The following is a 22862-nucleotide window of genomic DNA, read 5'->3' as shown; positions in this document are numbered from 1 at the left end:
CTATTGACTAAACTCAATCAAAAAGAGAAAATAAGCACAACAGGAAAGCCCAACATTAATCTGAGTCTTGGTGTCTTATATCTTGTATAGTAGACCTTTCTTTGAGATCTATAAATGATTGTTCAGTTTTTGAAATTGTTGTTATTATAAAGGTGTTGATCAAGAACAGGGAGATACCCCGGTATTCAAGTCACTTTCAATATCCACTGCACATGGGTTATGTTTGGGAAAGCTTTATCTATAAATATAGCAAATAAGAATAATACACATCTTGTAATTAGTCTGTATTGATACAAAATTCCAGCTGTATGCTTTAAAATCTTATTCACATTTCTAAAATGTTTCAAAAATAAACTATAGTATAAATGTTACAATTTAAGAAATGGAAGTCTAAAATAATTCAGTTTGAGCCTCTTCCCTTCCACATATTAGTATATAAACAATGTTAGCTATAGTAATCAAAACAATGTGTCACTGGCATAAAAACAGACACATAGACCAGTGGAATAGAATAAAGACACCAAAAATAAACCCACATACACAATAAGCTAATCTTTGACAAAAGCACCAAGAATACATAACGGCCAAGAATACACAACGGGGTACAGATAGTATCTTCATAAATGGTGCTGGGAAAACAGAATATCCACATGCGCAAAGACCGAAATTGGACCCTTATCTCACACCATACACACACAAAAAAAACTCAAAATGGATTAAAGACTTAAACGTAAGACCTGGAGTCATCAAACTCCTATGAGAAATTCTAAGGAAAATGCTTTTTGACATTGATCTTAACAATTATTTCTTTTGGATATGACACCAAAAGCATAAGCAGTGAGAGCAAAATAAGCAAGTGGGATGGCATCAGACTAAAAAAGCTTCTGTACAGCAAAAGAACAACCAAGAAGATGAAAGGCAACCTATGAAATATCTGATAAGGAGGTTAATATCCAAAATATATAAGGAACTCATACAATTGTTAAATTGATTAAACAAGGAAGCCAAGAGACTGAGTTGACACTAACCTCTCAGTGAGCAAACCAGTAAACCTGTAAATGCCTCGAGATTAGGAAGCCAAAACATTAAGGACAACCAATCCCAAGCAGCCTAACAGGCTTTTAGCTATAGCCAATCAAAAATTTCCTTACTTTGCTTCTGCCTTTTTTTTTTTTTTCTTCCTATAAAAGCCTCTTAAGCTCGTGTGGGTGGAGCATTCTTAACCCTGTCCTTTTTGCCCCTGCTGTATTTTAGCCAATTTTCACTCATGGAAACCCTTGGAATGTTTAATATGTCTCAGTCTACCTTTTAACAGTTCTAGTGTCAGGATAAGAAACCAAAGGAGGCCCCCAACAATACCAAAGAGCAAGTGTGGGTACCTATTGAGCCTCGGTAGCTCACTGCTTTCTTGCTGCCTCCAGTGGGTAAATCCCTCCTATGTCCTGGACCCCTGCTCTGCAGGTCTTCATTAGGAGCTTTCAGACTTGACCTGAGGTTGTGTGTGTGTGTGTTTTCTTTCCCTGGGCTGGTGTCTTACTGGCTCCCATTTAAAAACTCTTCCGGGGGAGGGTCTGACTTAGAAACCCAACCCCTTCTGCTGTCGGACTATCTCTGACTTAGAAACCAGAGGGTCTAGGGTCAGACTGGGGTCGACTCAGAAACCAGACCAGTCCGGGATCAGAATGAATCTAACAGGGCTGAGGCAGGCGTGAGGTCTCAGGTGAGTGAGATTTTGTTCTAAGGCTCAACCAGCAGGTTAACCTACCAAAGATAATCTTGAATTAAAGTGGCCACAGCAGAAAACTTTTAACCATCTTGGATAAGCACATCCATTAGGAGGTGCCCTAGAGAAAAAAGAAACCTCAGCCAAGCAGTCACCATAGTTTATTTGTCCTCCTCTACAGTTTCTGGTGACCAGGATGGGACTTGCTGGGATATCCCACTCACTCCAGAGCCTGCAGCCAGATTCGGGGAAAACTGGCAGGAGACTGCAACGGGTAAGAACTCTTAGAAAGCCAACTCTCCCACACCTCCGTCTGTGGTGCCTGGTGGAGAAAGGAAGGCAAAATTTCACACTGTCCCTTCCTTTCTAAATTCAGATGGGGAGGAGAAAACATTGGTTATTGATCTTTTCTCTCCCAAGGACTTTTTTTGTCTTCGGTTGTTTCCTGAGAATCTGGCTTGGCAACTGTCAGGTTAGAGCATCCCAAAATATAGCCAAACAGAAATGTGGTTGTTCCCTATTTGTGGTTACATATGGCTGAAGAGAAATGTGGCTGACACCACATTTGCCCTTAGGGTTCTATGCGCTGTGCTGGCTCCCAGGGGAATTGTCTAAAAGAAGTAACCTTTCTTTGGTTATTTTTGGGAGTAGCTTGGATCTTGGGAGAGTAGTATCTTTTTCACCCTCTTTGGGTCCATGTTTTTTTTGGTGTACGTGTGTGTTTTAATACTGCCAGGAATATTTTCTGTTTGTTCAGGCTGAAGAGTAACAACATACTTGAACTTTGTTGTTGTCATGTTTAAAAGTAGCTCCTAGGGGAACCTGAGTGGCTTATTCTAATGAGTGTCTGACTCTTGGTTTTGGCTCAGGTCATGATCTCGAGGTTCTTGAGTTCAAACCCCACATTGGGCTCTGTGCTGACAGCACAGAACCTACTTGGGATTCTCTCCTTCTCTCTGCCCCTATTCCGCTCATGCTCTCCCTCTCAAAATAAATAAAGAAAAATAAATAAATAAAGTAGCTCTATGGTAAGAAATTGACCAAATTGGAAGGTGGTACTTATGGTCTGATATGAACTTATTATTTATTTTTTTATTGAGGAGTAACTGACATATAACATTATATGAGTTTCATATGTACAATGTAATGATTCACTATTTGTATACCTTGGGAAATGATCACCACAAATCTGGTTACCATCCATCACCATGTAAAGTCACAATTTTTTTTTTCTTGTGATGGGCACTTTTAAGATTTACTCCCTTAGCAACTTTAAATATGCAGTTAATCATGCTATAAATTATATCCCCATGATTTATTTGTTTTATAACTGGAAATTCGTACCTTTTGACCCCCTTCATCCATTTTTCCTACCCCCAACCCCCTTTGCATCTGACAACCACCAATCTGTTTCCTGTAACTATGAGTTTCATTTTGTTTTGTTTTGTTAATTTGTTTTATTTAGATTACACACCAAAGTGTGTATTAGTCTTTCTGTGATTGACTTATTTCACTTATAATACCTTCAAGATCCATCCATGCTGTCCCCAATGGCAAGATTTCATTGTTTGTTATGGCTGAGTAGTATTTTATTGTATATATAAATTATGCATTATATGTAATAGATATATGAATTATATATATATATATATCACACCTTCTTTATCCATTCATCCATCAATGGACACTTAAGTTGTTTCCATGTCTTGGCTATTGTGGAAAATGGTGCAATGAACATTTTTTTTTTTTTTAGATAAATACCCAAAAGTGGAATTGCTGGATTATATTGTTCATTTTTTAATAAAATAAAAATACATAAAATAATAAAAAAATAAAAGTCAGTTTAAGTTTGTTGATTCAAGAAAGGCATACCTTTAGAGTTATCAGCATTAAAGACAATAATTCCATTCTACCTAGGTTCACTAAAAGTCAAATAGGCTCATGTTACTGGTACAGACCCTATGGAAAATATTATGGAGGTTCTTCAAATAATTAAAAAACAGAAATACCATATGATCCAGCAATCCCATTTCTGGGTATATATCCAAAGGAAATAAAACCAGTATCCCAAAGAGATATTTTCACTCTTATGTTTATTTCAACATTATTCACAATAGCCAAGATATGGAAACAACCTAAAGGTCTATCAATAGATGAATCAATAAAGAAAATGAAAATATATACACACATAGCAGTGTGAGTCACTGCTCTTTCATATATTAGTATATAAACACATAAAAATCAAATATTTTTGAACTTCAATTTTCTTCTTTCAGCCATATATGTATAAATATTAAATACATATTTTGGGTCAAGTATTTAATAGTTGAGGCAGATATAAAGATGTATAGTCTTGGGGTGCCGGGGTCGCTCAGTCAGTTAGGCGTCCAACTTTGGTTCAGGTCATGATCTTACCATTTGTGGGTTCGGGCCCGCATCCAGCTCTATGCTGACAGCTCAGAGCCTGGAACCTGCTTCCGATTCTGTGTCTCCCTCTCTGCCCCTCCCCTGCTCACACTCACATCTCAAAAATAAACATTTAAAAAATATTAAAAAAGAAACAACCAAAAACATTAAGAAAAAAGATGTATAGGCTTAAACCAAAACCCAAAGCAGCAGTTTATTTCTTTCAAAATACCTGAAAAAAATTAACTTTATGAATTACTTTTTCATGTTTGTTTTTATTTTTATTTCTAATTGTGTAAAATAGTTGGGAAATAAAAGGTAAGCTTTCAGATGTATATATACATACATGCATACATATGTTGCTTTCCTTTTATAAATGTTTTCATGTCCTCCTGTTCTCCAAAAGAAATTTCGCTTTGTATACACTTCTTGGTTTTGTTATTATATCTTCCCAGCACCATTAAAGTTATTTTTCCACTGTGACCCAGCTTCCATTTTTGCTGTTGAGAAATTCAATTTCAATGTAATATTTTTGTACTTTGATGTAATGTGACTTGCTACTTTTAATTCTAGTTTTTAATTATTTAAAGATCTTATGAATTGTGTTTCGTCAAACACATCGTGTTGTTTCTTTTTTTTTAATTTTTATTTTGTAGAGAGAGGGAGTGAGTGGGGGAGGGGCAGAAAGAGAGGGAGACAGAGAATCCAAAGTGGGCTCAACCCTGATGGCAGAGTCCAATGAGGGGGAGCTCAAACTCACAAACCCTGAGATGCTTAGCTAACTGAGCCACCCAGGTGCCTGCATCATGCTGTTTCTGTAGAGAGTTGCACATAGCTAAGGATATAAGCATTTCCTCATTACCTCTTTGACAGTCAGTGAAAAGCATATTTGTTGTGCCATTATCATTGCCCCTTAAATTTGTTTGTAGTTGGTCTTCTAATACTTTGCATACCTGGACAAAAAAACATCAAAATTTTAACTTGGGGTTAAAATTTCTAAGCAGAATGGAAAAATGCTAAAACATTCTATGTGAATATTTATTTTTATTTTATTTTTTATTTCCGAGCCCTGCCCCCTTGTGAATACTTAAATTTTTAGAGAATGTGTAAAATCAACATTGAAACTATCTATGCTTGAATCTGATGTTGACTTGATCAACTCTGTGAAAGTAAAAGCTAAAGCCAATATTAATTTTTTGTTAATTTCTCTCATAGAGGCAGTTCATAGATTTTTAAGAAAAAAATATTAAAGTTATAAGCATTTTATTTCCCCTTTGCAACAAGGATTTATAAATTCCAAAGCCATATTTAACATACATTTTATAAGTGCCTCAATTTACAGAAGATGAGAAGAGAAATTTTCTGTCTGCCCTTGTAACCAGGGGAAATTTTTATAGCATTCGTGACATTAATGAGCTGAGACTTAGAGGAATGTATGCTTACCTGATTATCTCATCATGGGATTTTCACTTTTTGCATTTGTTTCTGGTCAGTTTCTGCTGCCTGTGATATTGAGAAACCTAATGGCCAGTAATGACCACACAATGACTCTGTACTTATTTGGATCCAGATTTTCCTTTGTCATCAAATCAGACTCTGTGGTATCTCTTAATCTTATCCTACATCAGCCCGCACAATTCAAATACGTTTGTTCCTTTATTTTATCAGGGCTTAATCAAAAATTGAAAATTATTTTCATTTTCTGCTTGCCAGTTCCCCAGGAACAAAATCTTTATTAAAAAAGGTGCTTTGTCTAATGCGTCACCTCTCTGGTTTTACTTGTTATAACATTAATGCGTGCATCTGCTGGTGTTTCAAAATGTAAAACACTTCTGTAATTCTACTTTGTGAAATACTGGAGATAAAGAATCTTTGGGGGTTTGGGGGACAGAAATAAGAGCCTTGTCTATATCAAGTGCTATCTGAGGTGTTCTCCTTAGTTTCTCAAAAATCTTTTCCTCTACACTTGTTTCTTTTTTCATTGTCAAATACCTCTCCATGAAGCCACAGTTGAATTTAAAAGTTTTTAATAGATTTCTTGCAAACTTAAATCTTTCTTAGAAGCCTCAGATCAAACGATCTTTAAATTAATTCCAGTAGTACAGTTGTTTTTGGTCCCCAAAATCATACTGAACCATAAATTTTATCCCCATCTCCATGGAATAAGTCATCTATAATTTCTTTGATGTTTACTCTCTAATACAAAGTGAAAATTTGGGTTAAAATCTTCCAAGTCAACAGTACAATTGCTCTAAACCTTGAGAGAAAAATGCTTGGTTGATAATATTAGTCACTATATTTTAGGTAACAGATTATCAATACTGTTAAAATGCTCTATGCTTGTAAATCACAATACAAAAAAAGTATATTCTGTGGGCATGTTTATATTGAGTATATGCGTGTACACATGTGGTTATTTGCATTTTTATGTACTTGACAAATAATCTGGCCAGGATATTTCTCCAAAAATTCTCTTGTTTATTTCAAGATTACTTTAGGAACGATATATACCTAATTAATTATGTTTTACATCCTAATCATTTAAAATTGATGTCTTTTGATAGTTGATTACAAATACAGTACCTAGAAAAAAAAGAGAATGGTACCCTTGTACATTTTTTCTACCTTTTGTTCTGTCATTTACTACCAAAGACATGTTTCTTACGTTCTAATGACAGCTTACAATATCCTGACATAGATTTCTATTTTATTTTAGTAAGCATTGAGTGTTTTGCTTAGTTCTAATTATTTTAATAAGATTCATTCAGCTAATGTATCTTTTGTTATTTATTTATTTACTTTTTTTGGTGGTTAGGTATTTATTTGATAATAAAATGCATTACGGGAAATTGATTTCAGTTTCAATAGAAAAGTACCTAATAGATATGCAGACAATGAAAAAGAAAACTAAATTAAAAGATCCATTTTGAAGACAAAGCTTGTCTTTGAATTCCCATTTATAATCCATTACTTTTATAACCCTACACCTCTTCAATGATTCTGAGTAACACTCTGTGAATTTTGCCTGAAATCTGGTTCAGACACTTTTCACATTTGAAACATATTTTACAACTGCAGAACTCAGTTAAACATATTTAACTGCTAATCTATATGACAAGGTATATTGACCATTAAAGAGTTCTTAGATAAAATCTGGGGTGGATTTTACTTTAATCAGCAATTCTATAAAGCCAAGAATTAAATAACACTGGATTAAATATAACAAATATTAATAAGGAGTAAGAACAAGTAAAAATAAATTATTAAGGAGAGAGAGACAGAGACAGTGAGATAGAGTTCTTTTACATTCCAAAGAAGGAGTCTGATTTCAATAAAGGTGAGTAAAATGTAATGTAGCAAGAATTCCTCGCAGACATTTTAGCATTCAAATTATGGCAGGCATGTTGCGTAGTACAGTTTTACAAGCCTGCAAAACAGTAACATTAATGGTCCAGCATCTTTAAAAATCATAAGTCTGCAAAATGATTCACTTGCCACGCATATTGAATATTAATAACACCAAGGAGTTGTGTTTATTAACCTTTTACGTTAATGGTCAGAAATGGAACATGCTGAGAACAATTGCACAACAGAAGGGGGAAATGTTTCTGACGACTGTTGGGTTTCATTTGACAGTTCATAAAAACCATCAAGTACGTATTATGTTAGATTAGCTGAGATCTGGATTCCATATGACAAGTCATTATTATTAAAGGCAAATGGAGGGTATTTTCAAATACACCCTGGAGTGAGGTAGACTAAAATATGATAGTGCACTCTTGAATGTCAAGGACATTTTGTGCAGTCTGTAATGGAAAACCACATGTAATGTGCAGTTTGGGAACTATTTCATGTTCCTCTGAAGACCTCAAAGCATCACACTGAATATTTTATTGGAATCTGTCACACTCTGCTATAGGTTCAAGTGCATAACAAATATTTATAGACAATCATCATTTTGATGACAGAGAATGTGTGAGAGCGAATAGTTAGAATATGAGTAAGTGTGTAATGTCCTTACTCTTTCTATTTCCTCTTCATTTTTTTTTACTTACAAATGATCAGTCCAGTTGCACATAATCTATAAGTCACTCCCTGTTAGAAAAGCAGAGTTATGAATGACTGCATGAGTTTTCAATAATGTAGTAAGTGATGAGCTATGATTCTAATTGTGCCTTCCTAAATGTCAGTTACACTCATTAAGAAGCGTGAAGACTTTTGGGAGTAGGGTGATTTTGTTTTAAGAATATTAAACTTTTGGGGCGCCTGGGTGGCTCAGTTGGTTGAACGACCAACTTCGGCTCAGGTCATGATCTCATGGTTTGTGAGTTCGAGCCCTGCATCGGGCTCTGTGCTGACAGCTCGGAGCCTGGAGGCTGCTTCTGATTCTGTGTCTCCCTCTCTCTCTGCCCCTCCCTGCTCATGCTCTGTCTCTCTCTGTCTCAGAAATAAATAAATGTAAAAAAAAAAAAAAAATTAAAAAAAGAATATTAAACTTTTAAAGTATTCACATATTGGTAACCTCAGAAGCTAGTGCTTTGTTAGGGTACAGAAAATCTAAAATTTGACCACAAAAAAGGTACAGCGTGAGAGTTTTGTGTATAATAAAAACAAAGAACTTGGAATCAGAAGACCCAAATGAGACTGTGTTCTTAGCCTGCCGTTTAATATGTGACCAACCCTAAGGAAATGGCATAACCTCTCTGAACCTGTTTTCTCAATTAATTTCATTCCAAGCCATGTCACAAGTTTGTGCCTAGAATTATATATAAGTGAGAAATTTTGTAAGCTCTACAAAGTTAAGGAAAAGAAACAAACTGTTATTAATAGTTGCAATTTAAATAATAACAGCTGGCCATTAATTGCCTGGGTAATGGGGTAAGGGCCTTTGGGAAGAGACAAGCAGGAAGAATTACAAAGGGGCAAAAATCAACTTTTGTGGATTATATACATGTTCATTAACTTGATTGCGATGATGGTTTCATTTGTATATGTGTATATATGTGCATATATATATATATATATATATATATATATACACACACAAACATACATGTATACATATACATATATATATACACACACACACACATTTTAAATGTTTGAGTTTATTATGTGTCAGTTATATTACAATAAACCTGTTTTAATGGGCTGCCTGGGTGACTCAGTTGGTTAAACATCAGACTCTTGATTTAGGATCAGGTTATGACCTTATAGGTCATAGGTTCGAGACCAGTATTGGGCTCTGTGCTGACAGTGTGGACCCTACTTGGGATTCTCTCTCTCCCCTCCCTGCCCTCCCCCACTTGTTCACACTCTCTCTCTCTCAAATAAACATTAATTTTTTTTAAAGTACTAGGGTTATTACCATTGCAAGAAGTATATATATATATATATATATATATATATATATATATATATATATACATATATATGTATATATATACATGTATGTATGTATATACGTATATATATATACATATATATGTATATATATACATGTATGTATGTATATACGTATATATATATACATATATATGTATATATATACATGTATGTATGTATATACATATATATATATACATATATATGGTAAAAGACAAAAGACGCTGGGCACAAAAGAATACACAATGTTCCTTGATTCCTATAAAGTCAAAAAATGGGCAAAAATTATATAGTATTAGAAGTCAAGATAATGGAAACTATTAAGAAAGAGGATAAAAATAGTAATTTAGCAAGAAAATAATGAGATATTGAAAATATTCTATGTCCTTACCTGGATTGTAGTTGCATGACAAATCATGTTTGTTATTACTTCTTGAGATATATGTGATAATTTGTGCATATTTACTTATGTGTGTTATATTTCAATTAAAATTCATAAGGAAGGGATGATTTGTGAGCAAGGGTCATCTGAATTGGAACCCCTTGACCACCATTTGCATACTTTGCCAACCATGAACTGAATTATTTACCTAGATAAGTAAAGTTCTCTATCTCCATAAGACCTAAAGGTTCACCATAAGAACCTAAAAGGTTCAGTTTTATAGTTCTGCTAAGGCACTAACTAATAAGGCTTTTGGAATGCCCCCAAGAGCAATTTTTGGAAGAAAATAGGATGTTATCTCGTACATGGATCACTCTGGTTTCTCCATAGGAAAGGAACCAATATGATACATATGCATGGGTTTATTATAAGAAATTGGATGACAGTTATTGAGGCTAAGGAGTCCCAAGATCTGTAGTTAGCAAGTTGGGGACTCAGAAGTGTCAACGCTATAGTTCTGATGGGAAATATTAGAGTTTGGGAACAGTGAAGAAAGAATTCTTGGGACATCTTTGGTGCAAAAAAGGTGGTTTTATTAAAGCTCAGGGACAGGACCTGTGGGCGGAAAAAGCAACACTGGAGTTGTGAGGAGTGACTGATTACATACCCTCAAGTTGGAAGGGGGTTAGAGATAGCCTAGTTCTCTAAGGAATTTGGAAACAAGGTTTCCAGGACCTTAAGTGGTCATTTACTACTGTCTAGTAAAACCTCAGTCTTGAGACCCTTCAGAGATATGTCAGTTGGTCATTTGCTTGGAGGATGATTGCAAACACACATCTTGGGGTAAGGGGTAGAGAAAAAGGAAGTTCCCAAAGGGATTTTCTTATATTAAAGAAGACTTACAGGATCCTGGAGGTCAGGCTAATGTCAAGCTAAGGTTGTCTTTTGCCTCTAGCAAAGTATTAACACTGAGGCAGTTGAATATTTAGAGGAAGATCACTCTGTCTGTCTCAAGTACTTGTCAAGCCTGTAAGTTATAAGGAAGCTTAATTTTACTACTATATTTCTTTTGCCTTTGTTCTCCACATCAGTTCCATCTGAGTTCAAAGGCCTGAGAACCAGGATAGGCAATAAAAATTCCAGGCTCAAGTCTGAGTCTAAAGGCAGGAGAACACACGTGTTCCAGCTTTTATTTAAAAATAAATAGTCAAGTTTTACATAATCCACAAGTTACCCCTCTGTTAGAAAATTAAATCATACAAAAAATTAAAATCAGGAATTACTGGGTGATTTTCACCCAATTAGAGCAAATTTTCTCTTACTCAGGTTATTTGTTCTATTCAGACCTTCCAAGAATTGGATGAGACTCACCCAGATTGGGCAGGGCAATCTGCTTTCCTCAGTCCACCAATTCAATTGTTAATCTCAACCAGAAGCACCCCACAAACATCCCTAGAAATAACATTTAACCAAGTATCTAGGCCCCAACCATCTGGGCCAAGATCGGGTCAAGTTGACACGAAAAAATTAACTGTCTTAACTGTCACAATAAGGACAAAGGACAGAGGAATTGGAGACAGCATTGAGAAAGGCAAAAAAGTCTGTTCCGGCCTGCAGAAGATAGTGTGAAAAAAAATGCCCACTGTCCCAATCAAAGGAGGGACACAGAGACTCAAGCACAATGAATTGAGGCTTTAATCAACATTCTTGCAAGTGCAGGTGTCTGATGGGCAGGCACACTCAGGGCAGTGACAGCAGACAATTTATTTCTTAGCCTGCAAGTCCCTCCCCTGGTTCCTCATTGGCTGAGTACTACAGAGGTTACAGCCTTACCCTGACATCGCCTATGCCCAAGTAAGGCAAAAAGTAGTCTGATTGGAATAAATGTACCTTTCCTGAGGTGACTCTGAGACTTTCAGTTCCTCCTTTGTTCTTTGGAGAATGCTCATTGCAAAGCCTGTGAAAGTAAGCCCGCCAAACGGAGAGGGGGAAGAAGAACCAGGAAGTAAAGTGTCCAAGGGTTTGGAATTCCATTATGAGCGGGGGGAGGTTCATATATATTTCCAATCGGTTGTAAACCTACTGTCACCTAGACAGCACAGCTTTTATTTGGTATTTCTAAAAATGAATCATCTCCCTTACTTCCCATACCTGGAATGACCAAAACAGAATCCAACCAACCATATATGCTTTGCAGTCTTCACTTGTGAATTCCAGAGATGCTGAATCTTAATCTCTCCTTCAGAACCCTACCAATGTCACCACCAGGCCTGCCCATCCATACTACCTAAATATTGCTGAATTCCTTTTGATTTTATGTTTACTACCAGCACTCTAATTCAATTGGCCATCATCCATTAATTAGATCCAGTGTCTGTGCTTTTGACCTAGTTTTCTGTGTGACTCTTGCTGCTGTAATCCATTTTCTAACTATCAGCTAGATTGATTTTTGTAACACATATATTGAATCGGTCAATTAAAGTAATTAGTGCAGCTTCTCCATTGTACTTAGAACAAAATCCCACAGTCCTATAATGACCTACAGGGTCCTGAATGAACTGGTTGGTCCTTTCCTTTCTCTCAGACCCTATATTACACTTAATAACTCTATTACAATATTAGGCTTCTCTGTGTTTGGGAAATTCTGCAAATTAATCACTGCCTCAGAGTAGTCACATAAAGTACTCTTTCCACAGAATGCTCTTGCCTCATTCAACCCCAGCGAACTGTTTCTCGTCATTGAGGACTCAGCCTAAATGCTACCTTTTCAGAGACTGTCTATGTTGACCTTTTCTCAAGTTTCTAGTTTACAGTTTCGATTGATCATTCTGAGTTAGACACTTCTCATAAAGAGTGGTAATTTTTTTTCTAATTTTCACTTGCTCCCTTTGCCAGTTTTTGCATATCCATTTGTACCCAGTTTGGACAGGCAGAAGTAGGTGGAAAAAAGGAAAGGGAGACCTATGTTGCAATGTTATCTATCGTTGTACTAAGTTGGCACTAACTCTAGTAGCAATAAATACACTATTACTATGAATATTTTGATATGACAGCATGGTCCTGAATAAAATGTTGATTTCACAATTTTTAGTGCATAAGATTTGAAATTTCGTGAATATTTTGCCATTCACCGAAGTGTATTTAATGACATCATTTTTGTTTCATAACTGAAGTTATGACCTAACTTTGATTTATATCATTCTAGCAATTTCTCTGATGAAAGAAAATCCAAATGGGGAAAAATAGCTGCAAATGCGAGCGAATATCTATTCTGCATCTGTAACTATTCTCAGTGTATCTAATGGAGCCGTTCATTGAAAGTACCTCTCTGGCACTGCTGTTTCACAAATAGGTAGAAATGATTAAGAGACGAATGTTCACTGAGATATAAAATTTTTACTAAAACCTCACCTGGACGCACTGCAAACTCAGGAGTTGATTCTCTACACAAAACTAGGCACACATTTGGGGCTGGCTGGTAGAAATCATGAATTCGAAACAAGCAGGTTTGTTTATTTAAAGGATATATAAAGACAAAAATAATATATTGGAATAATTGTTTTAATGGGTCAGACATTCAATATGAAAGAGAAAAAAATGACTCTTTAGAAGAGGAAACTTAGAGTGAAATATTGTATAGAGAGAGACACACATAAATACATTCCGGTAGAGTAAAATTCATTCTGATGCTGATTATACGTTTACACAATGGAAGGTACTTGAGTGATAAAAATCAATTGCCTTTTTCTTATATTTCAGTTATCATCAAGGTATACTCAGAGAAAAGGATAAAGAGTGTAGTCCAGTTTATAAAGACAAGGTATAACTCCAAATGGTGGGGAAAGTTTAGAGGCTAGACCACATAATAGAAATAGGAATACTCCAAGAAGTGAGTGAAATCTCTGAAACACAAGAAGATGTGTTGCTTTGTTTCCTATATCAGAGGGAGAAAGTTCACTGGTTTGGTTATGAAAGAAAAAAAAAAAGTTCAGTCAATTAGAGGACAACAGCTTTTTATAATATTTATCTCGGCGTGGTACAGAAACGATTTGGATTTTTGATTTCACAATGCCTGTGTATTTTTATATATTGCTATTACAAGTAATCCATTTTGTATCATTCTACATAAATAATAAGCTGTAACTTTAAATTCATTGTTTCCCCTACTTGAGTTACAAGTTCTTTTAATTTGTTGATGAAAATTGATGGATCAAAATGGAATTTTGATGGTAAAGCCTCAGGTCATAAAACGCTTCATTTACATATCACATAGAATAGCACTTTCAATTTTTGCATTATTCTAAAATGTAACTGAGTATAACAACATTATTCTTTGCTGCACTGGAAGCGGCACAGTACATTAGCATGATTGTGGATTGATTAGATTTCATTCTACATTGATGAGTCAAAGGAGACAGCGCAGGGACCGTGCTGACTCCGAATTTATGAAATGGCAAGTAAAACACTGTCCGTTAACCAAGCGGCAGTTAAAGTTATTTCCGATTCCCTGAGACTCCATTCTAAACTCTACATCATAAATACCATAGGACATTGAACCCTGAGTAAACTAAACTAAACTAAACTAAAACAATGAAACTTGTATATCTCAACTGCAGTGATTTGTTTTTGGGGGGGGGAGGCAGCTATTACCTCAAAGATAACAATGCTACCATTTATCTCAAGGGAAACGAAATATGTCAGCTTTACCATTGAGGTATCAAAACCTGGCCAAGAGCGATCTAGAAATCAAAATAGCAGGATTGGTACGTAGGTGATGTCCTGAACAAATCTGTATGAATACAAGGCTACTCTAATTTACATTGACACATTCAGGAGTAAATTATTGAATACTGTTATATATCAGACACTGTGTTAAGCTCTGAGGATACAGTAGTGAGCGAGACATTTTTTTTCTGAAACATTTTATTATTGTCCATTAAGACTTAATTTCTCAGCAAAAATTGGCTGAACTGCATGTAATGCATTCAGTTGCATTACTGAATGAATTTGGCGCCTTTTTTCCTATGCCTTTTATTTTCCTTTGGTTTCAAGGTCATGGCAATATCTTGTTTCTCCTTCTCACCTCTCTGACTTTTACGTTACTGTCTCAATAAACATTTTCTTTTCTTCTAATTTTAGACTTTCGAAAGGTTTTGCCTCAGAATAGCCCCCAATAGTCATATATACAGCTATGAATCCTGATCTATGTTTCAGGTTCTGATTCACTTCTGATATCTTTATCCAGATGTATGACTTACTGTCATTCCAAATGTATATATATATATATATATATATATATATATATATATATATATATATATATATATTATTTTCCCCCTCAGAATCCTGTCCTTTTTAGTTCTTTAACTGGCCCCAATAACTTTCTTTCTACTTGGTTTCAAATCTTTGGCATCGACCTTTTATCTTCCCCCCGCCCCACTGTTCATTATTTACTTATAATTAATTGCCATGTGTAGTAAATACCACCTAATTTCCTTCCTCAAAGACTCTATTCTAATCAGGTCTTAAACATTCTTTGATACACAACCTAATAAAATATTCACACTTCATTACATGCATTCTCTCTTTCCCTTTCTTCAGGCCATCTCTACTCTTATGAAAGCCCAGGCTTCCCTGTAATTCTAAAATATGTTCAGAAAAATGAACTTAGTGGTGCCTCACCAGCTCCTGAAGTAAATGCTGTTTTCATTATAGCATTTAAGACCCTCTGTGTTACAATTACCCCGTGTTTTCCAACTCACATTATCAAGAACTGTGCAGAATCTGAAATTTTAGCCTGATTTCAAGCTTCAGTTTCATGGATACTGGAAGAAAATGTGTCACTCCTGGGTCAGACACAGAACTTTGTTACTCACCGCACAGCAGGGAGCAGGAGAGGCAGATTACTCTTGCCTTCCAAGTCCGAGGGTCGTGTTGGACGGCTCAGTTGGACAGGGGGCTTGCATCATAGCAGAGAAACTCTCAGTTTATTTATTTATTTATTTATTTTTAAGATGAAATTTATTGTCAAATTGGTTTCCGTACAACACCCAGTGCTCATCCCAACAGGTGCCCTCCTCAATACCCATCACCCACCCTTCCCTCCCTCCCATTCCCCATCAACCCTCAGTTTGTTCTCAGTTTTTAAGAGAGTCTTAGAAACTCTGAGTTTAGGGAACCTCGGACTGTTTAAGGAGACACCGAGAAACCTTTCCAAAGTAGTGAAATAGTGTCTTTCATATCCCAGACAGAAAACTGATCTTGTCTTTTCCCCCAGGTGGAGACAACACCCTTGTCTCCTAAGGCTGGTTGTTATGTAAATATCTTCAAAGACAGAGTCTAGAACAGAAGAAGTTAAAAGATGTGAAAACATGCAAAGACCTGCTTAACTAAAATGTATTCCACTCCATTATCTCCCTCTCTATGAACTCTGATTTTATATTAGAGATTTTATATATTTTATATATCAAGGAGGCTTAGGACCCTGATGAAATGTGGTGACCAGTGAAGTAGTGAATTGTTGCTCAGATGAATGTAAATGTAGCCGCCAGGGTTTGTTTTGTGCCCACCTTGATTTTAGTCACTGGATTTTCTACTTTCTTGGTAAATAAAAAAGCCAAACAGCCTGTTGACAACAAATATTCATATTTAAAGTTGTGTATAAATGCGCACACAGATTATCCTTTAATTACAAGGGTGTGGCAGGGATAGGGGTAAAACAAGGCAAAACACAGAAGCTTGATGGTACCAGCAGCCGTGTCATTATCCCCATCAAAAAGCAACACGGGATCTTGTTCTGGAAGGAGAATCACATAGACCCAGAAGAATTCCTGAAGAAGAGCAGTGATCATTAGTCAAGTGACAATAAGCAGCTTGACGAAAGCTCCAGGATGGGGAAAAAGAGAATAAATGTAAAATCCTCATTATTTCATTTTACTTCCTATTTCCAGGGGCAGATCCCAAAAGCCCGATCTAGTCAGGAGCCAGAGGACATGGGAGCCTATGGATACAAATGGCATAGATCAGTCTCCTGATCCATAAATGGCACTGTTGGTTTAGCATTCTAGGGCATCCATGTGCAGAATACTTTCCTGTTACATGCAGATGACCAGCTTATACCCTAAGGGGATGGTGAAATGTTGATAGTTGAACATTTTGCAATAGTAGACAAATCAGATTCAACAAGACCATTCTTTTAAGTCCATTCATCACCGTGCATTGTCTTTGCTACTATTGCCTTTTTGTTAAGTAGACCCGTTGGGTAAGTGTAATGATTATTCAGCAAAGCTGTGGACTTAAATTTGCAGAGGGGGTAACCTTTCCCCTGATTGTTATAAGGATACCCTCTTGTAGATGCCCGGTAGGTATTTATGCAAAACATGAATATTTTCTCAATTTATGTTGTTCCAAGGAGTCCACCCAATGTACCTAACCCACTCCTCCCAATCACCATTTGCTCCCAGTCCCTGACCTCCTTGCCAAGCATTAGTCAATCTACTCTTATCTGTGACTTAACCTGTTCTTCTACATAATGGGCACATTCAAAATTCTGTTCATTGGGAGAATGAATCCCCCTATGTTTTTTCAAGTCTACTCTTTATTAAAGTAAAATTAGTACTTTCCACTGCAGGTTCTTACCAACATACCACACAAATCCTTCTGTGAAGCAGTTTGATGTTTTTTGTTTTGTTTTGTTTTGTTTCCTCTTGTTAAGTACTCAAAGTAAAGGTAAAGGTGTGGATGAAAAAATATGTATGTTGAGGTAAGAGCAAGTGTTATCCATCATGAAATTTGTGGACACTTTATGGATATACCCAAACTTTTCCATTTATATAATATGTTTATTTTGTAATAAAATGTGGGCACTGCACATGTCCAAATGTATGGTTCCATGGGTCTGATGATATCTATGTCAATATATGATTGACAGTTTAGATCACGTAGTTTTTTTTTTTTTTTTTTTTGTCCTGTGATCAAATGTTCAGTCTCCACTGGGCCTAGCAGCTGGCCTAGAATTCCTTTAAAAATGAATCTAAACCAATAAAACGAAGGATAGACTTACTCAGAAACCTTGAAAGTATTTTGTGATTCTCCTGTCAGGACTGCTTGCCAGGACTTTATTCTGCACTCCTATCTGCCTCCCACATTGTTGGAACTGTTGGGTCGTAAGTTCCAAGTGACAGGGAAGCTCACACCAGTCTAGACTTTCTGTGGAGCCTGTTCATGTTTTGGTTCTCATTTAGAACTCTCAACCTTGCAGGTTATTGTGCAGGTAGCTTCTAGGAGCAAGTTCAAATGTGATATATGTGATATATGTTGCCTTTCAAATTCAAAGAGATCCACTAAGAATTGTGTCCTCATCATGGTAGGTAGACAACTGCAACTCAGTTCTCATTTTACAAGGTGATCCTATTCGTATCAGTAGGCTCCCTAGAAATTTCACTGGGCTTCTCCTCCACCTTTGGTCAAACATATGTATTGATAAGGCCTCTAATAAATGTGCTTGCTACTCTGCTGACCAGGTATAAATAGCATAATGTTGTTAATTATGGGCCAGTGTTCACTGTTCACTGTTCACAAATTCACTGTTATGGGCCAGTGAAATTTTTGTGGTATATCAGAATGGCTGAAACTTCTAAGAAATATATTATGATGGGGTGCCCGGGTGGCTTAGTTGGTTAAGCGTCCTACTTCTGCTCAGGTCATGATCTCATGGTTCGTGTGTTTACACCCCACGTTGGGCTCTGCACCAACAGTGTGGAGCTTGCTTGGGATTCTCTCTGTCTCCCCCTCTCTCTCTCTGCCCCTCCCCCATTCTCTCTCTCTCTCTCTCTCTCTCTCTCTCTCAAATAAACTTAAAAAAAAAAAAAAGAAAAATATTATGATGATGAACAGGAGGTTTGACCTAGCACTGAGTAAGATAGTAAAAGTACACTCTTGTCCCTGTCATGAAAATGAAAAAGGTTTGTGATCTTATTGTTTGGGAGGGAAAAGAAAATACTTACCAGGGCAAAGGCTTTATACCAGCCATTACAAGTTGTCCTGATTTGCTCCAGTAAAGATACCGCATCTGAACCAAAGTTGGGATCGGCAATAGCACTTAATGAAGTATTCAATGATTTGTCTTTTTTCACAACCCATCTGAATTTTCACAGCCAGATAGAGAAGTTAAATAGAGATGGCAGGAGTCACTAGTTCTGAATTTTTTAGGCCTCAACGGGGGGTTCAGAATTGTTTTTGTTTACTATTTGTCAGGAGTAGTCAATTCCCAGAACTACCACTTAGTCCCTCCCACATTGATAGAGCTCATTTTGAAACCAATAAAATGGTTCTGACAACTATAAAATAGATCTATTCCCACTCTGTACTCTCTACCAGGGCGAAAGATCGTAGAATAGGTCTATAGTCCCATTATATCTATGGCTAGATTAATTTGGGCAAAGACACAATCAGACACCTGACCTCTTCATCAGTTATTTGTCTCCGTTAGTTGTCCCTTACTCTGAGAGATGAGCTTATGGACCAGCCTAACGTTAATTCCAATATACAGTCACCCCAGAGGCTTGATTATATCTATTTTTGTGGGAAACAGTGACTCTTTGGAAAACTCTGGAGGAGATTCACGCTGTATCCCCCAAGGATCTTTCCCCCAAGGATCTCAGCCTTCCAATCAGTGTAGAGCCTAGTGCTCTCCAAAGTGCTTACAATCAAGAACTGAGTAAGAGGCAGTATATCCCCACCACGTTAACTGCTGCACTTGCCCAACAATCTTAGGCTTTTTCCTTACAAGTATGTCACAGAAAATCATAGCAGGCTACCCAATAGTTTAACTTGTAAGGGATCCACAGAAGGATTAGCCAGGAGAGTTCCCTGTGCATCCCAAACTCTGATCGCGATTTCAGTCCTATGGCTGTTGTGGCAACCTGGTCTCTGATACCTGAGTATCGGCACTGACCCTCCACCAGTGAAGGAAAGCCTTCATTTCCAGCGAGATCAGGAAACCTAGTCATGTAGCATCCCTCCTTCCTACATTTGGCCTGTGAAAGAATGCTCCATATTGAACAAGCTGAGGATTAATTTTCATTAATACTTTGTAACACAGAGAGTCAGAATCCACCCTTGCTCTCAGCCATACTTGTCTAATGATTTCAAAAGTTGAAGGTCTCTCAATAAACTTTTACCTCCATAACTTTCCTTAACAACTCATTTTCCCTATGTCTGCTCCCTGTGACTGTAAAAAGGAACATGACTGTTGCCTTCAAACTTAGTACCACCACCACTTGATAGGACACTGCCTTGCCTTCTAAGTACTCTTCATTCCATATTATAACCAGTGATATTCTGGATACTTTTGTTGGCATAGTATGGAATAGATCACATATATCTTATTTACTGAAGCACAGAGGTTAATTAACTTTCCTTTTCTTTCTTCTTACAGCATTTACTTTAGAAAACTTGTAAGTACTTGTCTTTTTAAAATGTATGTAAATATTTTAAAAGCTAAGTAAGCCTCTTGCCAAGGTAAAGCCCCAGAAATACCTTTCTCAAGGACCTGAGAGTCATGTCTTTGAAATATATTCATCAAAAAAGATAATGCAACTACTCTTGTCCCGGTTTCTGAGGGAGGGGAGGAGCCTAACTTTAGAAGTCACCTCGCACCCAAATTACCTCCTGTCATAAAGATACAAAAAGTTGAGGGGTGCCTGGGTGACTCAGTCAGTTAAGCGTCCCACTCTTAATTTGGGCTGAGGTCATGATCGCATGTTTCATGAGATCGAGCCCCGGGTCAGGCTCCCAGCTGACAGTGTGGAGCCTGCGTGGCATTCTTTCCCTCTCTCTGCCCCTCCTCTCCTCATTCATTCATTCATTCTCTCTCTCTCTCTCTCTCTCTCTCTCTCTCTATCAAAATAAATAAGAATTTTATAGATATAAGAAGTTTATTTTTCTTTTAGATAAAGCCATCTGCTAATACATGTGGTCACCCCAATTACCATAAAATGTAGGATAAACTGTACCTGGCAACGTGCTGTTAAACCCTCTTACCTGGGGACTGGGTGTTGTTCATCTTGAGAACATGGAGGTAACGACTCATATCTGCTGAGATATAATAAAGGGCAAGACTTTGTTCCATCTTTACAATCTCTTAGCAGGCTGTCTGTGATGTGCATCACATTCTGAATATTCAGTGATAAAATTGTTGTCTTTCTCTTCTACCTACAAAGGTAGAAAGGTGTTATGGGTTAGGAGATTTTGCTTTTAAGTGTATTTTCTTAGTATTCAACTCCGCTGTCAGCACAGGATAAGTGCTGACAACAGCATGAATTAGTGTAAATGAAAGACGGAAAACCAAGAGAAGTAAAGAGAGAAGCAGCTTCAGTCAAATGTAGCAGTGAGAGGGTGTGATTCGTTTCTGCCTGTACTGGGATGTAAACGTAAGACCCCCCGTTCCAGCTCTTTATGCCGGGTGCAGATATTGTTAACAGTGACACCATGGGAGTGGGGAAGAAATAGATTCTGAAATGCCCTGGAAATAGTTCTCTCTGACTTTCAGTCATTAAAAAGGAAAGAGAGAAAAAAACAAACAAACAGAATTCCCACAGGCTGGATAAGCCAATTCTTTGACAATCATGGATTGGGAGGTTTTGAGACATAGACCCTTGACTACTTCCTTAGGGTAGGTGGCTGGTTCGATTAGTAATTGATAGTTGAGAAAATAAAGGAGATATGGATTTATCTTGTACACTGAGTTTGTTGAACGACCCACACTTGCTAAACCTATAAATACTGCATTTTTTTTTCATCTTGGGGTTTTTGCTTATGTTTGTTCTCTATCTAGAGTGCACATGTATCTCCACCTTTTTATAATATTGACATGCCTTCATTGATGTCAGTCTTAAATAACCACAACTCTACGAAGCTTCCTCTGGTTGCTCACTCGAATGTGATCTTTCTACAAGACCTAATCGTATAACATCAAAATTATCTACATGATGCATTTCGCAGTCAAATAAAATCAGGCTTATTTAACTTGCTGCAGCATGGGAAAAACTGTCCTGTGAGGAGTCTCGATAGTGTCACAGAAAGGGGAGTAGGAGGGACCTGTACTGGGGGTTTGAGTCTGTGCTGTGATTTGAAGAAGAGAACTGAGAAGCATGAGCCACTTCTGGGCTGGATGATGAAAGAATGGGAACGGGGTGTATTTTAACGTCAGTTTGGAATGTAAGAGGATTAAAGGGGAGCTCAAGTTGGTCAGGAGAGGGGCACGTTTGGTCACTTTTATGGCATCAGTGTGGCCTTAGCTTCGTGTGGTTCTGAGCCTCGCTTCTATTCTGCTGGGAATGACAGGGCCTGATGTTCACCAAGCTTTGCTTTCACTTTCTTTCATTGTCAACAGGACCCATGTCGTCTCCTTAATTATAAACCTCATCTATGAAGTAAGGTACTGAATCTTAGAGAAAATGTTTAAGCTCCCACAATTAAAATTGACAATGTTAATACAGACTCTGGAGTTCTGGTTCCTAACCCTTAGGTCCTTTACTAAGGAATTCTATACCCGTGTATTTCTCTGTAGAAAGTGCTTTGCACTTACTTACCTGCTTCAACCAACTAGTTTCTTGTTCTGACATGATGAAATTAACCAGATACTGAAAAAAAAAATCAAAGCTCGGTAATTAAAAATTTTTAGATATGTGATAGTTAACCTAACTGCCTGGGTAAAGATCTTATTATCATAATTATTCAAGTATTCTACAGAGGTATATTGTATACTCAGGTATAGTATATACCTGAATTTTACTATATAAAATTTTACTATATACCTGAATTTTTACTATTTAAATCGTATGGAATGATATAGTAAATCCATAGGAAGGATTTACCACAGCTGACATATGATATAGTCATTACAGCTTTCTAATACCTCCTGTAGACAAGAAAAAAAAAGATACATGTTCTATTTTTCTACTA

The 22862-nt window shown here is 36.8% G+C and overlaps 1 protein-coding gene across 1 annotated transcript in view; it reads left to right on the top strand.

Moving 5' to 3' along the window:
- The first annotated feature begins 1871 nt into the window (after positions 1 to 1871).
- Positions 1872 to 22862, top strand: part of CDH19 (cadherin 19) — a 235459-nt gene continuing 214468 nt past the window's right edge. Inside the window, exon 1 of the mRNA XM_045041116.1 lies at positions 1872 to 1997. The gene's annotated coding sequence lies outside the window, so the exon portion shown is untranslated. The remainder of the gene's footprint in view (positions 1998 to 22862) is intronic.

Source organism: Felis catus, chromosome D3, assembly GCF_018350175.1.
Source record: "Felis catus isolate Fca126 chromosome D3, F.catus_Fca126_mat1.0, whole genome shotgun sequence".
NCBI lineage: Eukaryota > Metazoa > Chordata > Mammalia > Carnivora > Felidae > Felis > Felis catus.
The sequence above is the reverse complement of the archived record's forward strand: the minus strand, read 5'-3'. Positions and strand labels throughout refer to the sequence as shown.